The sequence below is a fragment of the Saccopteryx leptura genome, chromosome 1 (assembly GCF_036850995.1).
Source record: "Saccopteryx leptura isolate mSacLep1 chromosome 1, mSacLep1_pri_phased_curated, whole genome shotgun sequence".
Lineage (NCBI taxonomy): Eukaryota > Metazoa > Chordata > Mammalia > Chiroptera > Emballonuridae > Saccopteryx > Saccopteryx leptura.
In genome coordinates, this window is record NC_089503.1 from 119,681,957 (window position 1) to 119,700,070 (window position 18,114).

Genomic DNA, 18,114 nt, shown 5'->3' on the forward strand with positions numbered 1-18,114 from the left:
GCCATTTCCATTTATCTTACACTCATTTCTAGAGACTGCGGTTTATAAGTTTGAGTCTGAGTTGAATTCTTAGTCTGTTATTACCTGTTGAGGACTGGCCAGAGGTTAAGTCTAGTTCAGTTTAAAATGCAATTGAAGCTATGTTTTGAAATGCTCTCTTTTTAAAAGGCTGACATTTAGAGCAGGAGGCAACCATGTGACCCAGAAATATACAGCCAACTGCCACCTCCTGCACCCAGGGTGACATCACTAGTCAGTCAATATCATTCAATTACAGCATGTGTGTGTGTGTGTGTATGTGTGTGTGTGTGTGTGTCCAAAAACATTCTCTGTAATATTATATGCAAGGTACCACTGTCAATTAGATCTCACTCCAGGGTATCTTACATCAGTGGTCCCCAACCCCCGGGCCACGGACCAATACCGGTCTGTGGGCCATTTGGTACCGGTCTGCAGAGAAAGAATAAATAACTTACATTATTTCCGTTTTATTTACATTTAAGTCTGAACAATGTTTTATTTTTTAAAAATGACCAGATTCCCTCTGTTACATCCATCTAAGACTCACTCTTGACGCTTGTCTCGGTCAGGTGATACATTTATCTATCCCACCCTAAAGGCCGGTCCGTGAAAATATTTTCTGACATTAAACCGGTCTGTGGCCCAAAAAAGATTGGGGATCATTGTCTTACATGATATGTAACTGTCATCTGCAGTTTACTCCAATCTTCCTTTTACAAATTGAGAATCCATAGGTTAAAGAGTCTTCCCAACTGTGAGCACAATTCTCATCAATTTAATGCCCTTTCTACCTCCATTTTTCAAATACCAGATTATCCATAAACCAGGGTGGGGGTGAGTGTCACAGTTATTGCAATGTGAATTCATATGCAAATGAAACATTTAATGAGCACCTGTTAAATGCTAGAAACTATTTCTGAATACCTAGGATTCGGCAATAAGCAGGGCAAATGAGGTTCTTGCAGGCACGAAGACTAAAAAGAAAACTTTTGAGAAATTTTATAGTGACGGAAAGCAGACAAATGCAGCATTAACTAAAAAGAATTTGGGATTAAGGAAAGTTTTTTGTTTTTATTTATTTTTAAATAAAAACCATTGGAGTGCCTGACCTGTGGTGGCACAGTGGGTAAAAGCATCGACCTGGAAATGCTGAGGTCACCGGTTCGAAACCCTGGGCTAGCCTGGTCAAGGCACATATGGGAGTTGATGCTTCCAGCTCCTCCCCCCTTCTCTCTCTCTGTCTCTCCTCTCTCTCTCTCCCTCTGTCTCTCCATCTCCTCTCTAAAATGAATAAATAAATTAAAAAAATAATTAAAAAAAAACCATTGGAGCAAGTGTTTATGTTGAAGGGGTTGTCCAAGGGGGAGGAAGCCTTCGAGAATGTAAGAGAGGTGGGGATTGTTACAGATGCAAAGTCCTTGAGTCATTGAGAAGGCCAGAGGTTTTTCAACCCAGAGAACAAAGAGGGGAGAGTGGACCTTTACAAGAGCGAGGATGTTTTGCTCACATGTAGCGTATAGGGAAGATGGGCACACATGAAGGTAAGCAGGTGGACCAAATTTAGGTAAGCAGGTTATAAAAGTGGACCGAATTTCCTAATTTTAGCTTGTATACACAAGACCTTATGCTATAAAATGTAAGCTCCAGGAGGTTGGGGATTCTTGTCCATTTCATTCACTGTTGTAAGCTAGAACAGTGTTTGTCATACATTAGGCACTCAAAATGTTTATTGAAGTCAAGGTACTGACGACAAAGGACTAGTTTTGCCAAGTCTGATTTTCCAAATAACCACTAGATGGCAGCAGGCTCAATCAAGAAAACTCACCTGGTTGTCTAATAAATCTGTAGTGCAATAAATGTTAAATCCAGAGGAGTGATTTTTAAATGAAAAGTCTAATAAAAAAATTAATTATAGCATTGGAATATGTATGTACTTACTTGTCTTGTGACAGACAAAACTTGATACAACCATGAGAAAGGAAATAACGTGCAAAGACTGGCTAGATGAGTGAAAGATGTCTCTGATGAAGTGAAATTACTTCCTCTTAAAATACCTCCCCTTAGAACAGCGGTTCTCAACCTGTGGGTCGCGACCCCAGTGGGGTCGCCTAAAGCCATCGGAAAATACATAATGCATATCAGGTATTTACATTCCGAATCATAACTGTAGCAAAATTACAGTTATGAAGTAGCCACCAAAATTATTTTTTGGTTTGGGGTCACCGCAACATGAGGAACTGTATTGCGGGGTCATGGCATTAGAAAGGTTGAGAACCACTGCTAGAACATTCACACCTACAGCCTTTCAGGGGTCTCAAACTCGCGGCCCGCGGGCCGCATGCGGCCCGCCGAACAATTTTGTGCGGCCCGCAGACTAATCCACGAAGTTCAAAATAAATATTCGCGCGGGCCACGAGTTTGAGACCCCTGCAAGCTATTTCTTACATTTAGTGAGTTTCAGAGTCACATGAGGAATGTAAAACACTAGATAATCCCCAAAGTGAAACAGAACCTCTTTAAGACCATCTGAACCTGAATTTCATCTGTATAAATAACATTAGAATGGCATTTTTGTAAGACAACTCGCAATGTTATTTCTCAAAATATTTTAATGTTTTCTTTTTCTTTTTTAACGACACCTGGAATTATAACTTGCAGATGAAAATGAACTCTTTATCCTTTAAAAAAGTGGCATATAGAGTTTGCTTCTGACACTTCTGCATAATTAAGTCCTTGACACTGTTTTTGTTTTGTTTTGTTCGTTTTGCTCTGTTCATGGTAGATAATATTATTCGAAATAGTTGCTGCCCTCCTTAGGAGAAGTTTGTACTTCCCCACCCTCTGGTACGAGGCTGGCTACATAGTTTGAGACGACCTTCCATGAAATGGAATAAAATTCCCTGGCTCATGGAGGTCAGGAATGACCATATGACTTGCTTTGCCCATTGAGTCAAAAAGAGAACTGACATGCCTCACTTCTGAACAGAAATTTTAAAAGCTAGCTCATGGTCCACCACCTCTCATTTCCCTTCACCTGAAACTACTAATTTCCACCCAGGTGCTGCTCCACCATCTAGGTCCTTGATTGTACAACACATGTCAGACATGTCGTGTGGGTGAGAAATAAGTATGTGTTGTTATTAGCGTCTGAGATCTAAGAGCTATTTTTTACTGCAGCATAACTTAGTCTAGGTAGACTGACACAATAGCTTATGTGGTGGTTGTAAAAATAAGTGAACTGATACCTATAAAACACTAAGCCCTCTGGGTGGTATATATTAAGCAATGGAAAATGTTGAATTATTAATGTTCTTGATCATTATTCGGTCATTTATTTTACCTGCCATATTCATGACAAAATACATTTATGCTTCATCTAGTTTGCATTACAAGGTGTTGGCATCATTGAGAGGTTTAAAATGAGATTTAGAGTCCAGTAAAGAAGCTAAGATATCTTCTCCATGGAAAGCTTTGGAAAGTGTGAATGATTAAGTGCTATCATTGGGGCACACATATTCAAGAATATTTATTGAACAATTAGTGTTAATTTCCCGGGCTCCACTATCCGGCTTTTGCAGCCTCTGTTATTCAGAACGCACAAATTTCTTAAACTCCTAAGTTCAACCAATAAAAAGAAATTACTTAACCTAAGATATCCTAATTTTTATATTCCAATTCCATTCCATAGTTTTGTTCTCTCCACTTATGATGGTGAGTTCTTGGCATTGAGAATAAGAGAGTATACACTCCTTCCTGTCCTGGGGCAGAGTAACAAAGCCATGCCTATTTGGTACCAAAATAGAGTTAATTTTACAACCCCTTGATGTTTCTACAAGAATGCATTCTAATGCCCCAAAGAAGGCAAATTTCCTTTCAAACTGATTAAATTTAGTGGTCTTAAAAGGGTTTTAAATATTTGCCAATCACCAGCCAATTCCCTGAGTGGTATAGATTCTGACCTGCAGTTTCTGCTGATTCTCTCAACACAGATGAAGCGTCACAAATTCTACCCAATCAACAATTCACAGCAGTACTTGTTTGATTGGTCCCTTTAATGAAAAAGAAAATGCTTTTAAACTGTAATCCTTTCCTAGGAGGGCTTAAAAGCCAATTTGCCCCTCAGAACTTTCAGAGATCCAGGACTCAGAGGTAGGATATACCCAAAGGCAGAGAGCATGCAGGGGATTGGTGGAAAGTTTCTATGTAGAATGAATGTACTCTCCCTGTCATTCAGTAGAGGCTACCACCTCCATGCTCTCTGGCCACACCCTTGACTGGAAATTTGTCTTAAAGAAACTAACTGCATGGGGTATCAGTCTATTTGTTACTGATAAGCCCAGAGAGGGTGAGGCACAAGCTTGAAAATAAAGGCATTAACTGAAAGTCGGCCTAATGATGGTAGTAGACTACCTAGTCCATTTCCAACAACCTGATTCCAGGAGGTCTTAGCCAGGAAGGTGCTCCCTAACAAGAGATTGGCTGTTTCCCTGGAGAAATGCGTCTCTAATGAAAAGGTCAGTTGACCCTTTAGCCAACATTTTAGTTTCATACTTATTGTGAAACCCACTTGTCCACAGTTCAGCCCACACACAGAGAGCTTTCAAATTGCTTTCAAATATTAAGTCTTAATTATAAAAGGATAACCAAGGATTACCAGGTATTTAAGAAAATTTGCAACATGAACTAAAGCAGACTGGTAGGAAAGACTTCAGAGGAAACAAAGATGCTGCAGGACCAGGGTGTGTGTATGTATGTGTGTGCGTGTGTGTGCCCTCAGAGCTATGAGAGAAGAGAGTTTATTCATAAAATAAAAACAGGAAGTTAGACATGAAAGAGAGACTCCTAGGGAATTAAAAATAGCATAACCAAGATCAAATTTCAACAGAGGATTAGAAAGTAAGACAAAAATATCAAAAAATATAGAACAGGAGGCCCTGGTCCGTTGGCTCAGTGGTAGAGCATCAGCCCGGCATGTGGAAGTTCTGGGTCCGATTCCTGGCCTGGGCACATAAGAGAAGTGCCTATCTGCTTCTCCCTCCTCCCCCCTCTCCTTTCTCTCTGTCTCTCTCTTCCCCTCCCGCAGCCAAAGCTCCACTGGAGCAAAGTTGGCCCAGGTGCTGAGGATGGCTCCACAGCCTCAGCCTCAGGTGCTAGAATGGCTCCATTTGCAATGGAACAATGCTCCAGATGGGTGGAGCATCACCCCCTGGTGGGCTTGCTGGGTGGATCCCTGTTGGTCACATGCGGGAGTCTGTCTCTCTGACTCCCTGCTTCTCACTTCAGAAAAATACGATGGATGGATGGAAGGAAGGAAGGAAGGAAGGAAGGAAGGAAGGAAGGAAGGAAGGAAGGAAGGAAGGAAGAAAAGGAGAAAAAAGACCAAGGTCTGAAACAAGAGGATCACATTCCACATTTCTGGAATTCCAGAAAGAGAGCAGAAAGGCAGAAATTCTCAAAGAGATTTCAGAATATTTTATCCAAAACTAAGAATCACAAGTGTCCACATTACCTCAAAATATCAGAACCACAGAGATAAAGAAAAGATTCTAGAACCTTTCAGAGGGGAAACATTTAAATGGAATCAAGAATAGGAATGAAAATGCTAAAAAAGGATAAAACTTTTAAAGTGCTAAAGGAAATTGTTTCTTAAACTAGGATTTATACCCCGCCAGTCTATGCACCAAGAGTAAGGGAAGAGTCGACCTTCTCAGACTTTTAAGGACCCCAACAGAATGAAGGTAAAACCAGTGAGAAACAAGACATGGCATCCAAAAAGAGGGTGTCCAACTCAGTAGAGCAGAGAAATCACAGGATAACAACAGTGCTACAATTTGGACAAAACCTGGTTCAGTTCAGAGCAAGTGAACACAGTCCATGGGGTGAAGTTCTTTCAGCAAAACCTGAACCAAAAGATTGTATGATGCACTAGACAATTTGAAAAATAATATTGACAGACATTTGTGAGAGCATATGGAAATGAAACATAATGATAATTTCAGAGACAACAAAACAAATGAGAAGATGGTAACCTCAGGAAAAACAAAAATTTATGTTAAAAAATGAGCTCTAGCCTGACCTGTGGTGGTGCAGTGGATAAAGCATCGACCTGGAATGCTGAGGTCGCTGGTTCAAGACCCTGGGCTTGCCTGGTCAAGGCACATAAGGGAGTTGATGCTTCCTGCTCCTCCCTTCTCTCTCTCTCTCTCTCTCTCTCTCTTTCTCTCTCTCTCTCCTCTCTAAAATGAATAAATAAATAAAGTCTTTTAAAAAAAATGAGCTCTAGTTGGCTCATTGGTAAACCATCTTTAGATAGTTGTAATAATGTAAATACTGACTCATAACTGAAGAACAACAAATTGTGATATATTAGCAAAATGCAAGTGTGAAAGGGGGAGGGAAAGATGGGAGGAAGAGTAACAGAACACTCTTAGCAGAAACCCAGTAGATAATGTCTGCAAGTGAGGATTCAACAACTAGAAAATGACCACCAAGATTTGAAGGAAATTGTCAGAAGAATCAATAAAAAATACTTTAAAATTTTTTTTTAATTAAATAATGATAAAACACAGGCTCATCATCAAGGAAAAACCAGTCGAGTTGGCGAGCTAAGATACAAGTATGTAATAGGAAATGCAGTCAATTATATTGTAATAACTCTTTATGGTGTCAGATGAGTATTTGACTTTACCAGGGTAATCACTTTGTAAGTTATAGAAATGTCTAATCACTACATTCTAAACCTAAAATTAATATAATATTATAAATTGAAAATAATTTTTTGAGAGTCACAAGCATGTAAAAATAGAATAATAATAAAGGTTTCAATAGTAGTTTAAAGACAATAATAGATAATAACGCACCAAGCAATTTGACTACATAATTGACAAAGGACTATTGCCAGAGTCTGAGAGAAATGCTCAGTGCAGCCTCAAGATTATAAGGGAAGAGCCTGACCAGGCAGTGATGCAGTGGATAGAGCATCGGACTGGGATGCAGAAGACCCAGGTTCAAGACCCTGAGGTCGCCAGCTTGAGCACGGGCTCATCTGATTTGAGCAGAGCTCACCAGCTTGGACTCAAGGTCGCTGGCTCAAGCAAGGGGTTACTCAGTCTGCTCTAGCCCCACAGTCAAGGCACATATGAGAAAGCAATCAGTGAACAACTAAGGTGTCGCAAAGAAAAACTGATGATTGATGCTTCTCGTCTCTCTCCATTCCTGTCTGTCTGTCTCTATCTATCCCTCTCTCTGACTCTCTCTCTGTCTCTGTAAATAAAAATTGAAAAAAAATTTTTTAAAGATTATAAGGGAAGAGTAGAGAAGTGAGATCTGCCTGAGTATTGGAAAAATAAAATTGTCTACTTGAAATTTGGGAGGGCAGTCTGAAGCTCTTTAAGGGCAAAAACAAGGCAAGCTGTGGGATAGCGGGCGATGCATTTCGACTGAAGCCTAACTGCCTATGTCCAGATTGAGTCCTGCAGGAGACATGCAGCCATCAGACCAGGAAAGGCAGTGAACACCAAGCTGTTGAAGGTCTAGGAAACCTGGATAAAAAGTTCAGACTTTATCTGCACAGTGGTCCCCAAGAAATGCATGTCCACCATGAAAGGGCACAAAATAGGAGGCAACAACCACATATCATGCCTTTTCTTTGTAAGCATTAAATATAGACATTGATAGGCATGTCCTCACTCAGCTTCTCTGTCAGGTGCCAACGAGTGTGTGAGTTTATCCCGAGGTAATATGGGTGACAGAGAGGGGTTCCCCTCCCCATTTCTTCACTATTTATTGTCATGTTTTGCAGCAGAGGTGACTCATGTTTTAGCTTAATTAACCCTGAAAAAATGGACAAGTGGCTTAAAAAGATCCCTGAAAAGAAATGGGGTAGTAAACATACTGCTAAAGCAAGCACAGACAAGCAAAAAGAAAATACAGAGCACACATATACCCACTCCTGCCTGCGGGAGAAGCAGCCATAATCAGATCACTGACAATGAGCTGGACAAAAATTTCTAAAGGCCTGGGAAGATGCATTGTCATGGGGGTCTGTACCCACTGTGAGTAAAGGACAACCTCTCCCTATATGTAAAACACGCCTTCGGATGGCAGCGAGTGACAGGATTGAGCATCGTGACTAGCAAGACATCTAACAATAATTTCTCTTTCACTTAAACTCATCTTTTAAATTTTTTTCCTTAGTCACGTATTTCATCATGTACATGTGATGAGTGTGTCGGCATTTGTGAATTATTTATATAATATGTTAACTTTCCCCCTTTGATTGTGTGTAGGATCAAAAGAGCTTTGAAGCCACTGCAGTAGATGATGGAAGTTTCATAAGGTTTGGGAACTAGAAAACGTTGTGCTCAAAATTTGGCTGGAGGGAAAAGATATAATTAGTCCTATGGGGTGGGACTCCATGAATATTTACAACAGTACAGGCATGAAACTCTATTCAGCTAGATGAGATTAATCTATTACTCTTTGAATTGAAATGATGGAATACATTTGAGAAATTCCACAAAGGATCAAGCAAAAGAGACAGAGCGTGGCTGGTTTAATAGAGGGCATTTGTCATTACGCTATCTGTACAAATGGCTATCAACAGCATAAGCAAAGAAATTAGCGCTGGCTTTGTGAGTATATTGCTCTTTGTTTACCCCAAGATGTGTGTCTGTAATTCTGCGTAGAACCCTATTTTCAGAGTCACACAGGATTATGTCTCCAGGAGCACTTTCTTGATGCTCTTACCCAATTATTAATAATCTTTTTTAGCCTCTCCCTGTGTTGAAGGTGCATTCACACTAAGTGGATGTTTAAGATATAATAAACACATAAACAATAGTGAGCGCTTCTGTAGCACTTAATGTGCTCCTGGTACTTTTCTAAGAACTTGACACACATTACCCCCCTAATCCTCACAAAAAAATCCTGAGTTGGTAAAATCATTAGACCCATTTCACAGATGAGAAAATTGAGGCCCAGAGAAGATAAAAACCTTGCCCACAATTAATTAGTGAAGCTCGGTTCCAACCCAAAGAGTCTAGCTCCAAACCACACACTCTGATGGTAGTATAATTAGTGTAATTGCTCTAAAACACCTTCACATGACTCACATGACTCATATTTCTTTTGAGATGTCAAACCCTTCAAAGCTATAAGTTTTCCAGGTGTTTTCTTCCAACTTTGAGCATCAGAAAAAGGCTGATTTATTTTCTGTTGATTAGTAGAGAAAGAGAAGCTTTTGATTCTAGACATAGCCCATAAATTGACAAATAATTGTGATGATTGAAATACACAAAATGTCTAAGATCAATGACCTAAAAGATGCAGTAAAATATTAACAGTTGGAAAACAACATTAAATGTAGGAATAATGACTGAATAGCACTGCATGAGAAATGTTTTAAATACAATTTTAGGATATTGAGACTATCTTAGTTTTTTGTGGCTATCTTAACAAATTACCACAAACTTGGTAGCTTAAAACAACATTATTTTGTCTCAGTTCTGAGACCAGAGGTTCAGAAACAAGGTGTTGGCAAGGCCATTTTTCCTGGAAGCTCTAGGGGAGAATTCTTCCTTCCCTCTTCCAGCTTCTGGTGGCTGTCAGCATTCCCTGGCCTGTGGCCACATCAGTCCACTCTCTGCCTCCATCATCACATCACCTTCTCTCTGTGTTTCTCCCATGTGTGTCTTTTATAAGGACACGTCTTTGGAGTTAAAGCCCACTGTAATAATCCAGAACGAGCTCCCCATTTCAAGATCTATAACATAATATATCTGCAAAGTCCCTTTTTTCCAAATAAGGTAAATTCACTTGCTCTGGGGATTAGAATGTGGACCTATCTTTTGTGGGGGCCATCAGTCCACTCACTACAGAGACACCATCAAAAACCAACAAACTGAGTTACAAAATTGAAATGTACAGCTAATTCAAAGGTTAGGAAGACAAAACAAAGCAAAATGAAAGAAACACGGCAATTGAAAAATACGAGAAAGAATATGCAACATACAGACTCTTAAAATGCACAGAATGAGAGGCTGCATTGAATTACTATGCAAGTGTCAGGGTCAGCCGACCATTCAGATATTGTGGCCCTTTGGGAACAACATTTGTGAAAATGGAAGTAAATTTAAAAAATAAACAAATAAAACAAATATGAATACAATAAGGCCTTTACAGAAAGGATTAAAAGTTTGAACATGGCTAAGAGAAAGCTTAGAAAACAAAAGCTTAGAAAGGCTTCTGATGCTGCCTTTCTTGAGCTCATACGGTTGCTGGCGGGTTCCGAGAGCAATTCAGAGGTTGGAGGCAGGTGTAAAGATGAGTCCAGACCCGCCAACCAGCCCACCCCAGGCCGAGAGGCCCGGCCATGTTCCAGGCCACTGTGTCGGGCTGTGTGAAGCACACAGGGTAGTGTCAGGTTCTCTAAAGACAATTTGAATGAATCTCTGCTTGTCCTTTGCTTCATTCGGGTGAATTAGTGACTTTGTATTATGGGGAAATCCACCTATGGGGTTTTAGGCTCATTCTGGCTCCACAGTTCTGTGAACTCCCTTTTTGAGGGTGAGTGTGCCCGGGCATTGGAAGGCAATGTCAGGGGGTGCGGGAACCCTTCCTCCACGGCCTGGACGTGAGCAAGCACTTTCCCATCTGTCGGAACAATTCACAGACGGCTCTGCAAGGCAGTGGGAGGGTTTACCAGACAACCCTGTGCTTAGATCCTGGTGTCCCCAAGACTCTCTGAGGTCTGACAGTCTCACATGCCCTCCACAGCAAGCAGAGGTCAGCAGACAACAGGTTCTGTAGCCTGGAGGGCAAACTCTCTCTCAGGGTTTATCCCCCTTACACAATAATGGGGGGTGGGGGGTTGAGTCCCAATTGTGAAGAAATAACACAGAGGAGGTGATCTCCAAATCACACAGGGACTGTCAGAGTTCAGCCGCAAAGCTCCCACACAGTCCCCGGAACCAGTCACAGACAGGCGCCCATTAAGGACAAACCTTCCCTGTTTAATGATGAAATGGAAGATAAGAAAGGACAACCGTCTGTGTGTGCGTCTCTCTCTATGGATGTATATATGTGTGTATAAAACACATTTTCCTTGGGAGAAATGTGTTTTCATTATCTTTTGTATTAAATTGTTTTTTCTTTTATGAACTGATGGTGCTAGGTGACTTTAGTTTTATCCTGAATGAATTTACTTTCATTTGCCATTACATGGAACTTTTTTAATTTTTAATTTTTTTCAAGACAGAGAGAGGGATAGACAGGAACAGAGAGATGAGAAGCATCAATCATTAGTTTTTCGTTGCACGTTGTGACACCTTAGTTGTTCATTGATTGCTTTCTCATATGTGCCTTGACCGCGGGCCTTCAGCAAACAGAGTAACCCCTTGCTCGAGCCAGCAACCTTGGGTCCAAGCTGATAAGCTTTACTCAAACCAGATGAGCCCGCACTCAAGCTGGCAACCTCCGGGTCTTGAACCTGGGTCCTCCGCATCCCAGTCCAACGCTCTATCCTCTGTGCCACCACCTGGTCAGGCTATATGGAACTTTTTTAAATTTTGATTTTTTAATCCTCCATTAAAATATTTTTTGCTTGTTTGTAAGATCTAAAAATCCGGTGTTGCTACAATACCTCTGTATTTACTTTAGAGAAGCCTTTGACCCCCCCCAAAGCTGTGCCCCCTAAGGACAGTCTTTACTGGAACTGCCGGGCTTGCCCCCCTGCATTCTCCTGAAAGCCAAGAGCGAGGAAGTGCGGCCAGACCTTCACCTCCACCCTGATTATGGACCAGAATGAGAAGCAGTGTGCAGGGCAACTGGAGGTCCTGGTCTTAGCTCAACAAGTTGGGGGAAAAGTCACAGGCAGGACATCCTTATGCAAAGCAGCAAGAAGGTGGCCTTTATCTGGGACTTGCCATTTCCTCCCCACCCATTTGTCACAAGCTCTCTGGCACCAAATAGGTGTCAGACTCACTGAATGAATTCATTTCCTTATCCTGCTTCAAAATGTTTTAAATCATAATAATCCTAGTTCTAAAACTTCACTGTAGTCATGTTTTCAGCATTCTAGTTTTCTGTATACATGTAGCACGTTGCCACCACAGTTCAATAGCCCATACGGTAACTTTCTTTTGTGCTCATTTTATTACATCTGTCTTCTCTCCCTTTCTTCCTAAAATGAAAAAGAGGGGATGTGCAGAAAATTTCATGTGAACCATCAGAGGTATATAGATAGATTGATAGATAAATACACACACTATTTAGTCATGTGTTGAAGTAAACTTTAGTTGGAAGAAAACAAGAAACAAAATATGGACCCACTTTAGAAAACAGTGAGTTTGTTAAATAAAACACTTTCTTAGATTTCTGTAAAAATGGATAGAACACAAAAACTTTGTTCTGTATAGCCTCAAGATATCCACCAGAGGGCACTGCAATCAAATCATAGAAAAAGGAACTCAATTTTTACTTAACTGTGGGTAAACTCAGGTCATTTCCTTAATATTGTCAAAAGTGAATTATTTTCACAAAGTGAGAGGCCATTATATATTTTCACTTTTTGCTGAAGGGGAAAAGATCCATTTTCTGGCAGCAGAAGCTAAAAAGTAGTTGCCTTTTGGCATCCAGAGTTGACCCTATACTAAGGTCAATACATATGTGTTCAGGAAACCTGGACTCACTGGAGATGGTGAACCAAGCAGGTCAGGCCAGAGATAACATGTGGGTCTTGTAAATGTCACACTGCTGAATATGTCCTCCCTACCACCTTCACGCTTCCTACCTCCCCCCCACACCCCCACCCCCGGCCTCTGCTGATAGTCATAGACAAGAAAATTTAGGTGACTCACGGAAATTTTAAAAGAAGATTTAGAAGGGGAGGGCCTTGGATGTCATAATGCATCTGATATCACCAGCTGAGTCGGCTTAGTGGGGCCGAGTCTCCAGGGAGCCGCAGGCTGCATGGCACAAGGTCAAGAGGAAGCCTTCACTGTGGCAGCAGCCAATGCAGAGGGCAGGGGAGGAAAAATGGGGTCGAGAGCAGGAGGCTAGAAACCATATTCTGACCCATTTTTATTTTTTTTATTTTTATTTATTTATTTATTTATTTTCATTTTTCTGAAGCTGGAAACAGGGAGAGACAGTCAGACAGACTCCCGCATGCGCCCGACCAGGATCCACCCGGCACGCCCACCATGGGGCGATGCTCTACCCATCCTGGGCGTCGCCATGTTGCGACCAGAGCCACTCTAGCACCTGAGGCAGAGGCCACAGAGCCATCCCCAGCTCCCGGGCCATCTTTGCTCCAATGGAGCCTTGGCTGCGGGAGGGGAAGAGAGAGACAGAGAGGAAAGCGCGGCGGAGAGGTGGAGAAGCAAATGGGCGCTTCTCCTGTGTGCCCTGGCCGGGAATTGAACCCGGATCCTCTGCACACTAGGCCGACGCTCTACCGCTGAGCCAACCGGCCAGGGCCTGACCCATTTTTAAAAGAAACATTTGACTTTTGTATTAAAGTAGTTCCATTTCTTAAAAGCATTTGTTTGTTAAACAGAAAACAAATTGCTTGGACAGGGCATTGGAGAACGGCTGAGGGGCAGGAGAGGGCCTGGTGAGGACCCAGGAAGGAGCTGAGGCACTCACTCCGCACTGCAGACTGCAGCTCAGTCCCTGAGCCTCCCGCCTGCGCTGTGAACAGCCGCTGCCTTCCCCACTCAGAGGAGCTGCCAGAGCCTGGATCTCCCGGACAAAGTGAGGGTTTTTTTTTTTCTTCACTTGGTTAGTGTTATGGGTTGAATAGTGCCCTTAACAAAATATATTGAAATCCCAACCTCCTTCTATGTGAAGATGAGCTTATTTGGAAAGGTCTTCCCAGATGTAATTAAGATGAGGTCATTAGGGTGGGCTCTAATCCAATAAGACTGTTGTACTTATAAGAAGAGGAAGTCTTGACACCAAGATGCTCAGGGAATGTGATGTGAGGACACAGGTAGAAACTGGGGTCATAAATCTACAAGCCAGGAGCACCAAGGATTGCCGAGAGCTACCAACGACTGGGGAACAATAGGGACCAGACCCTCCCTCTGAGCCTGCAGAAAAAACTGCATACACCTTGATCCCAGACTTCCAGTGCCCAGAATTCTAAGCAAATCAATTTCTATTTTTTTAAGCCACCCAGTTTGTGGTACTTTGTTACTGCATCCTTAGGGAATTCATCGTCATGACCAAATTCAGAAACGGGGTGGAATTCTGGGAATGGCGATGGAGAAATACTGACTAAAGCACAAGGTTTTAAATAATTTATTTTGTTTTTCCCCTTCTCTCCCTTTTTCCTGTATGCTCAATATCATTATCCTAATGTTTTAAATGTGAAATATTAATTTTATCTTTAAATGCACTGCTCTTAGTGATTTCTAGAAACACAGTCATTTTTTTCCCCATCGCATTTTATGTCTCCTCAAATACCCCAAAATTTTATGGTCCCGTTGGCATTTTTAAAGCAGTTTGCTCCCTTGAGTTGTTCAAAGTATTAGATATAAATGTCCCTTATTCTTCAAGACATCTTAAAGGAAAATATATTTATTTTATTTTATTTTATTTACTTTAGAGAGAGAGGAAGGGGGAGTGAGAGAAGCATCAACTCATTGTTCCATTTAGTTGTACACTCGTTGTTTTCTTCTCACATGTGTCCTGACCAGGGAACGAACCCACAACCTCTGATGCACCAAGTTGATGCATTTTCCACTGAGCCACCTGGCCAGGGTGAAAAGATTTTTTTCTTTTTAATACAACTATTCTTTTAAACCTCAGGAAATATAGAACCAAGTTAATTATATTGCCCAAATTACACACCCTTTCAGGGATGAACAGGATTTGGGAGACAGATCTCCCAATTCCTCTTACAATGTGTCTTTCAAATATCATGCAATTATATTTTGTTCCTAATTGTCTACCTCTAAGAGAAGAAAGAATAAATAAATCCTCCAAAATTATGGTCAATCAAGAGTTGCCTTTTGAGTACCTTTTCTTTACTTTGGATAGAAATGTCTCTGTTACTCTAGGAATTTATAAAACCTCAAACCAAATGGTACAAATACATAGTCATGTTCTAGTTTCCCAATTTCCACAAGAATGTTTCCTCTCTTCCTCCCCACTCCATTCTGAGAAAGAGTCACTCCATCTCTTGGGATGATAGGAAAGATCAGGCTGAAGCCAAGCCAAACCTTCTCCCCATCTTTCCTGGCTCCAAATGTCCCTGGGAAAAAAGATCCTGAGTTTGCTGATGCTGAGTGCCATGGTTATTCAAAATGCCTTATAGAACCCTCAGCCTGACTTTGTCTACCATCACCTTTCTGACCCCCAAAGAGGAGTCTCATCTTAAAGGTCTGGCTAATGTTTGGAAAAGAATCCCTATTCTTGCTGTGACTCAGCAGGTTTGAGATAGACTGGAATTTTAAAAAGTGCTAACAAAATTTTTTAAAAAGAAAATCACAGAAACATAGCTGACTTTGTCCCACAGCCCATAGAATTTGTCCCGTTCCTAATCAGAGCATATGTCCCCCTGGTGTCCCAGCTCTGAGTCATTGCCATGTGAAAAGTGTCACCTCACTCCCATGCCAAACCACTTTCCTAGACCATTTGCCCCCTAGGATCAAATTCATTACTGGCCTAAGACCCATTCTCCAGATGAGAGGTTGATAATGAGATGCTTTATTTGTGCCTACGGTGGGCAATAGTGGGTGGTTTAGCCTCACATTGATCCTCATAATGGAAGAATTATGAAAATATAAGGATAGAATAAACATGACATTCGTACAAGATGAATGACATATACATCACCGTCTGTGTAGATGCAGTGAAAATCAGCCATCTGGCCAGGGTTGAAGGGTTCCAGGCTGTGCTACAAAAAGACAAGGACATGATGGAGAAGAAGGAAGGGACATAGCAGGGAGGAGGAAAGGGGGTTTGGGGTATGGAGGTGGTGAGGTCATCATTAGAAGGTGGGATAGGCAGGCAGTGGAGTCACACGTCCTGAGTTATAGAAGGCAGATCTCTGGTAAGGAACAGGTTAGGTTGTAAAGTTCCAGGAACGTGGAAGTTTCTCCAAATGATGTAGGGATTTGGAAAGAAAAGAAAGCATGCCAAACATGATAGAGTTAACAACTATTGAGTTATACCAGAAATATGTCATTCACTTTATACGAATCTTCTCATAACATCCTCACGTTAGCCCTATACTATAGGAAGTACTATTACTCACATTTTGTAGAAGAGCTAACAACACGAAAAACATGCAGTAACTTGGCCAGAGTCACACAAACTACTAAGTGTAAAGCAGAAATTAGAATCTAAGCCATCAAATATTTCAGCCTTTCAGCCAAGGTCTTGACACTATATGCACACACACACACACACACACACACATTTACACATGTACATGCATGTCTTAATTACTTTGGAGAGGTGGGATGGAGCAGTCACTAGGAGATCCCATGAGGGACAGCAAGGAGGAAGGGATGGGGAAAAGAATCACAAAATGTCAAGGACTCAACAGAGAGGTGATATTTTCCAAAAGAAAGAATAGTAATAGAATGCAGCTGATTATGAACCATTGGTAGGATACTGAATTCCCAACCCAGTTGGTGAAATGTGGAACAGTGAAAAACCAGGATGCTCTGAAGAGAGCCAGATTTCATTCAGGTTAGATTCTCCGAAGACTCTGAGAACAGAGGAATTACCCACCATGGACCAAGGACCCCAGACAGTCCAGTTAAAGGGTTACTACAGAAGCAGAAGAGGAGCCAGGAGTCCTCAGAAAAGACCCATGGAGCAGATGCGTGAGTATAGAAGGAAACATTATCAGAGAGGCCAGAACTTGGGTGATCCCTGGAGATAACAGAATACCAGGCAAGATGGGACTCACCAGCCTCAAGGAGCCCCACAACTGTCCGCGTGTTTCCTGTCTTCTGAGCCTTCAAGCCACTGGCCTGTGGTCATCTGGTTGCTGCCCAGGTGGAAGGGAACTCTTTGGGGCCACAGATATGGTAAAGGAGGAAGGAGCTTGGCTTTGCCCAGCGGATGGCTAGGAGCTGCCAGTCCTTGCAGGAGAATTAGCTGGACTAGGAAGCTTACCCCTGGCGTGGCAGCGGGAAGGTAAATAATCTGCCTAATAGACATTCCTTTTTTCCACTGGAAAATCTGGAACAGAGAGCGGTTTGCTCTAAGTATGGCTGTACCTTCTGCTTGTCTGGAAGGGGTTGGGCAGGGAGTTACACAACAGAGCAAGACTTGTAGTAATTATTATGATTAAGAACCTCAAACCAAAACACCATATCTTGGCCCCAGGTAAAGTCGAAATATGTGGCAGACACATGACTGATCTCAAGGTCACTGGTTTCAGCCTATTTTTCTAATCTTCCGGTCAGATTTCTATTTGGAAACTATCTCAACCAGCCACTAACTGTATGTCAGAGGCTTTCTCAACAATCTTGTACTCTTGCCATCTCTGACCCAGCCAGCCTGAAACATGTTGAAACAGTTTTTGAGTGTGTTTTTAGGATTCCAGGAAAACACACACACACACACAAAAAAAAATCTCCATAGAAAATGAGTTTGAACTAAATGTCATTCCTGCTTCTGCAAGCAGAGAATAGCCCGATACTAGAGCCATGATCGTTTGTCTTAGCTTCTGTTTCCTTTTCCTTTTTTCATTGTGGAAAGCTTCAAACATACACATCCAACTTCAATGATTATCAACTCATTCTGGCCACTATATCCAATAAGCAATGTTCCTTTTAAAGAAAGAAAGGAAGAAAGAAAGAAAGAAAGAGAGAGAGAAAGAGAGAAAGAAAGAAAGCATTAAAACATTGCACAAAATTTGGAGTGTGTTCCCCACCCCCTCTATATTTCTTCTTACATTGGAACCCAAAATGAACTAGTTCTCAATACAAGTTACATACAATCTATTTTTGCAAACTCTTCCTAGATTCCAAATTCCAATTTCAGGTCGCAGGAATTAGGAGCCTCCTTAAAAAGGAATTTATCTCATCGTAACTTATTATTCTGTATGTGACTCTAAAACAAAACTGG

At 41.5% G+C, this 18,114-nt stretch overlaps 1 protein-coding gene across 1 annotated transcript in view; it reads right to left on the bottom strand.

The window, feature by feature from the left end:
• The window catches only part of BASP1 (brain abundant membrane attached signal protein 1), a 75,308-nt gene extending 58,114 nt beyond the window's left edge, over window positions 1-17,194 (bottom strand). Inside the window, exon 1 of the mRNA XM_066374143.1 lies at window positions 16,949-17,194. The gene's annotated coding sequence lies outside the window, so the exon portion shown is untranslated. The remainder of the gene's footprint in view (window positions 1-16,948) is intronic.
• Between the last annotated feature and the right edge of the window lie 920 nt (window positions 17,195-18,114).